Source organism: Micromys minutus (assembly GCF_963924665.1).
Source record: "Micromys minutus genome assembly, chromosome: X".
NCBI lineage: Eukaryota > Metazoa > Chordata > Mammalia > Rodentia > Muridae > Micromys > Micromys minutus.
In genome coordinates, this window is record NC_137970.1 from 85,436,419 (window position 1) to 85,442,418 (window position 6,000).

The window sequence follows — 6,000 nt, forward strand, 5'->3', positions numbered from 1 at the left end:
ATTATGTCTGTTCTTTTGTGACTGGGTTACCTCATTCGGCATGATATTCTCTAGATGCATCCATTTTCTTAAGGTTTTTATAAAGTCATTGTTTCTGATAGCTGAGTGTAAATATACCACAATTTTTGTATCTATTCATCTACTGAAGGACATGTGGGTTTTTTCCAGTTTCTGGCTATTATAAATAGGGCTGCTGTGTTTCTTTTATGAATAAGGGTGCTCTTGAGTTTGGAGCATATATGTTAAGGATTGAGAGTTCCTCCTAATTAATTTTCCCTGTAATGAGTAAAAAGTGTCCTTCCTTATCATTTTTGATAACTTTTGGTTGAAAATCTAGTTTATTTGTTATTAGAATGGCCACTCCAGCTTGCTTCTTGGGGCAGTTTGCTGGGATTTTTTTCCCAAACTTTTACTTTGATTCTTTGTCTCTGAGATGAGTTTCCTGTATGCAGTAAAATGCTGGAGTGTGTTTATGTATCCAATCTGATAGCCTATGTCTTTTTATTGGGGAATTGAGTGCATTTTGTTAACAGATATCAAGGAATAGTGGTTGATGTTTCCTGCTTTTAGTAGTAGAATTGTGACTGTGAGTTTTTCTTCTTTTGTTTTTCTTGCTCAGGTATTTTCTTGTTTTTACTAGGATGTAGTTTTCCTCCTTGTATTGAGTTTTTCACTTATAATTTATTGTGGTGCTGGGTTTGTGGTCAGATATTATGTAAATTTAGTTTTGTCCTGGAATATCTTGGTCTCTCCATCTATGGTGATTGAGAGTTTTGCTGGGTATAGCAGCTTGGGCTGACACTTGTCTTCTCTTAGGGTCTGCATGATGTCTGTCCAGGCTTTTCTAGCTTTCATAGTCTCTGTTGAGAAATCGGGTGCGATTCTGATTGGTCTGCCTTTATATGTTACCTGACCTTTCTTCCTTACTGCTTTTAGTATTCTTTCTTTGCTTTGGGCACTTTGTGTTTTGACTATTATGAGTTGGGAGGAATTTCTTTTCTGGTCCACTCTATTTGGAGTTCTGTTGGCTTGATTTATGGTCATGGTCATCTCATTCTTACAGGTAGGGAAGTTTTCTTCTATGATTTTGTTGAACGTATTTACTCTGCCTTTTAGTTGATATTCCTTGCCCTCTTCTATTCCTATTATTTTTAGGTTTGTTCTTCTCATTGTGTCCTGGATCTTGATAATTTGGGTTAAGAGCTCTTTTGCTTTTGCATCTACTCTGACTGTTTTGTCTGTTTTCCATGTTGTCTTTGGCCGCTGAGATTCTCTCTTCCATCTCTTGTAGTCTGTTGGAAATGCTTGCATCTGTGACTACTGATTTCTTTTTTAGGTTTTCTACCTCTAAGGTTGTTTCTTTTAGTGTTTTTTTTATTGTTTCCATTTCCATTTTAAAATCCTTCTTCAATTCCTTCATCTCTTTTGTTCTGTTTTCCTCGAATTCTTTGAGTATTTTTCTTGTTTCCTCTCTAAAAGCTTCTATTTCCTTTTGCTTTTCCTCCTGTTCTTGTTTAAGGATCTCTATCATCCTCTTGAGGTATGATTTCAGGTCTGAGTCTTCTTTTTCTGGAGTGTTTGGCATTCTGCTGTTTGCTGTGATGGGAGAGCTGGGTTCTGATGTTGCCAGGTTGTCTTGGTTTCCATTGGGTAAGTTCTTTTGCTTTCCTCTTTCCATCTTGTTGTCTGTGATTATATATGGTCCTGTTGTCAGTGATTGGTTCCCATTTCTCCTGTGTACCTTGCCTGTCCCTGGATCTCTGCTGTTCCCAGTGGCAGATGGGAGGGTGCTTTCTGCGTGCTTGGCTCAGACCTCTCTGTGCCCCACGTACTTGCAGTGCAGTCTCACTAGGCCTACATCCCTGGTTCTCCACTGTTCCCAGTGGCAGATGGCCTGAGCGTTTGGTCAGCACACAAGGCCCCCCGGGTGGAAGCCGAGACCCTATCACAGAGTTCCTGCTCCCCTGAACCTATTGGGGGAAGTGCTTTCTGTGTGCTCAGTCCAGATTTCTCTGTGCCCTGGCTACTTGCAGTGTAGTCTCACCAGGCCTGCACCGGTGAATCTGCTGTTCCTGGTGGCAGATGGCCTGAGCTTTTGTTCTGCACTCACGGGCCCTCCAGGCAGAAACTGAGAACCTATGACAAAGTTCCTGCTCCCCTGAACCAATCTTGGGGTGGGGCACGCTTTCTGTGAGTTCAGCCCAGAACTCTCTGCACCCTGGCTACTTGCAGCGCAGTCTTGCCAGGCCTGTGTCCCTGGATCTCTGCTGTTCCTTCTCTAAATTATTAATTCTCCACCCCCTACAATGTTTCACATACATCCAGTGAGCCTAAGAGATGACAAGACAGAGTCAGATTGCAATGTCAGTTGGCCACTGCTCTTATCCAGATATAGGAATAATGAAGCAAAGAGATGAAGTTTGGTGATACCGAGTAAAAAATTTAAAGTTTTAGCAAAGTATAGAGCATATAATAAAGCATATGCAAATAATAAAATATTTAGAAACATTAAGGAAAGATATCTAGTTCTCTAAACTGGAGAAACAGAAAATGTATTCTGAGAGCAAGACTACCCCTGAAAATTCCATCTGAAGGTTGCAATAGCGTTCATTGTCTACATGGTATGCATTTGGAGGCATACAGTTTTTTTTTTACAACTTTATTTAAAAAACAGAGATACACTTACAGATTTTTAAAGGCATGTTGGCATAAAACTATATGAATATATTTTTATCAATATTGATTTTCTTAAAGGTTTGATAGTATGCATTGAAACCTTACTAGGTACAATAAGCATAAAGTACATGTAAAACAAAACGTAACAGGAAAATAGTCAAAGGTTTCTTGGTGTGTATAGATTAAACAATGATTTTTAAATATCATGAATTGCTACAAGGCTATCTTCTTAGATCTTGAGTTACTAATGATTTAATGTCTAGGTCTACCATACTCTGAGAGAGTTCTATACACTTATATTTTTTTCTAAAAAGGACTAAGGCTTCCAATTTTTGTTCTTTCATTTTTTGAGCTTCATATTGTTTGTGAGTTTTTTGAGGGATATTCAGATCTTTCTGGGGTTAGTATTCAATTATCAGTGACTGCATATTATGTCTATTATTTTGTGATTGAATTATCTCACTCAGGATGATAATCTCTAGATACAACCATACAGTTTTAAAATGGAAGCATCACCTGTCAATAAAAATTTGATGTCCAATGAGGTGATTGGGACCTCATTAGAAGATTTAGAAGGCAGGAAATTCAGCAAGAAGAGGGGAACTCTGGCACAGTTTCATAGGCAAGAGATTCACCTCAGACTTTGAAGTAATGTGTCCCATGAAACTGAGGAGAGGGAACTGGCCATGTATCAGAGATAGAATAGTTTAAATGGGTTATATAAGTTATAAGCTAGTTGGCAAACAAGCCCAAGCTTAAAGCCTAAGCATTGTACATAAATAAGTTTCTGACTCATTCCTTGGTAACTGGGGCATGTGTTTTTGTACAATCCTGTAGTTACAGCTAGCTAAATTATCTACCATTCTGGAGAGGTATACTTCACTTAATTGACTATTTCATTAATTGATTGTACAGAAGCCTTTTTGATTTATGTGGTCTTAATTGTTAATTATTGGCCTGAATTATGGCAAATGGAGTCAAATTCAGAAGTCCTTTCTTTCACCTATATGTTTTAGAGTACTATTAATTGTTTTCTTTTAGTAGTTTTAGTGTCCCAAATATCTAATTGAAGTCTTTGATATAATACTGTACAATTTTGGTAAAAGATGGATACAGTTTAATTTCAATCTTTTACATGTGGACACCCAGTCTCCCAGTCTTATTAATTAACACACACACACACACACACACACACACACACACACACACACACATGCTTCTCTATCAAATGTTGGGCAGCTGTATTTATGTGTACTCCAATTTGGAGCTTCTGTTTTGTTCTATTGGTCTGCATGTCTGTTTTGTGCAAGATTTTACCTCTATAATACATCATGGTGTCTTTATTAGCAATCCCTCCAATATACTTTCTGCTAAAAATTTTGTTAACAAAAAGGGTATCTGAGATTTCCCAAGTAACTCATGGCTCCCCAAATGGAACTTGCTCAAATTTCATGCATTAAATTGACTTTGATAGCTCACAGTACTATGATTTCAGTAACTATAGGACCCACCAGAGGGGCGTTAACACACAGAGTGATTTATATTAGTACTAGTTAGATCAGTTTATATGTTTCTCAAACACCCTGCTGGGTAATCCTCTTATTCCAAGCTGTCCCAGCGTCTGGGAAGATTAGATTTCTGGACATTTTGGCACACAATAATTATGATATGAAGGACACTTGAACATTTTCTTTGGTCCATGTATTTCATGGAGACATATAGAAGGCAGCATACAAAAGTTCTGCTAAGTCTCCTAACTCACATAATTCAAAGAAACATGATGTAAAATTTTAAATTTTATATTGACTTAAAAATGTGCAATAATTTGGGAAGTTTAATGGAAAATTACAAACACTCACACACACACACACACACACACACACACACACAGAGAGAGAGAGAGAGAGAGAGAGAGAGAGAGAGAGAGAGAGAGAGAGAGAGAACACATTTTGAACTACCTCTTAAGAAGAGAAACTCCTAAATAATGTCAAGTGAGGATACATAAGTACAAAAAACTTTTTCTCTTATTTTTTGCATTCTATAGGGGAATTTGAAGTGAATGTATTCTCCTAGTTTCTCCAAGAAAATTATATTGACTTAATTAACGAAGCTCAATGAACCAAAATGTTCGCAGTAAGTTTTACATACTCACCATTCTCAAATACAAAGCAAACGATTTTAATTCATAAGGATAGGTAGAAAATTTGAAGTCTATTAAAGTATCCAAAAATTATTTCTAAGTATGATTGTCATTAGGCATTTAGCATATCTATTTCAGGGGTGAGGCAAACATTTCAAATTGACTTTGTGATAAGACACTTGAATTTCAGATAGGAAAAACTTAAGTAAGAATTTATGCATTTTTATTTCAAGAAATATTTTTGTTTCTATTGCTTTAAGATATTGCAGTGAAACATTTTTTTTTTTTTTTTTTTTTTTTTTGCTATACAGGATTGAGAGATTCAGAAAATGGAATGTGCAGTGCATGCCATTTGAAATCTTTTCAACTTTGTTTTTTGAAAGTAAAAATTGTATCTTGAATGGAAGCTTTTCAAAGGCCCAAAGCCTGCCTCTTTTTGGTTTCAGCAACAGTTGTATAGTTTAGAAATAAGTGGTGTTATCAATAAAGGAACTGGAAAAATCCTTTTCAATGTGTGGCATTGCTTTTTTTCTTGGTTGGATGCAAACTGTAAGCTACTTATTCTACTCAAAGTGCTGTTAAAAAAACTAGCATTTTGAATGTGTTTAAAAATCATATGCAGTTTGATGGCATATGGATGGGACGATGATGAAGTTAAAAGGAATGATTCATGTCTTTGAATTCATAAGTCCTGTCTTCAGTCACAGCCACAAGTGGAAAATGATCACGCAGTCATTTAATTCAAACAAGCAGAACATCTTGATGCAGTGTTTTTAAAACTAAAATAATATGCAAACTGAATATGCCCTGATTTTTCAGGTGAATGGACAGATAGATGATGGTCAATAAATATACAGTTACAGTTACATAGAATCGATGAGTATATGGATGTAGCACCGAGGGTGAGGATCAATGTCAATAATGGATTGTATTATGAAAATATGCTAAGAGACTTGATTTTTACATTTTAATACCAAAAAATAAATGTAGCTTTGTGGATAGATATTTTAAATTCCTTCACTGAAATAATCATCTCAGTATTTATTTTTATGCATTTATGTAATTAGCATATGCTAAATTACCATGGCTTATACAATAAATAAGTAACACTTAATATGTTGAATCAAATTTTAGAGGTACTTTGAAAGTATTGGAGTCAACATAAGAAATTCAAGTAGGAGAGT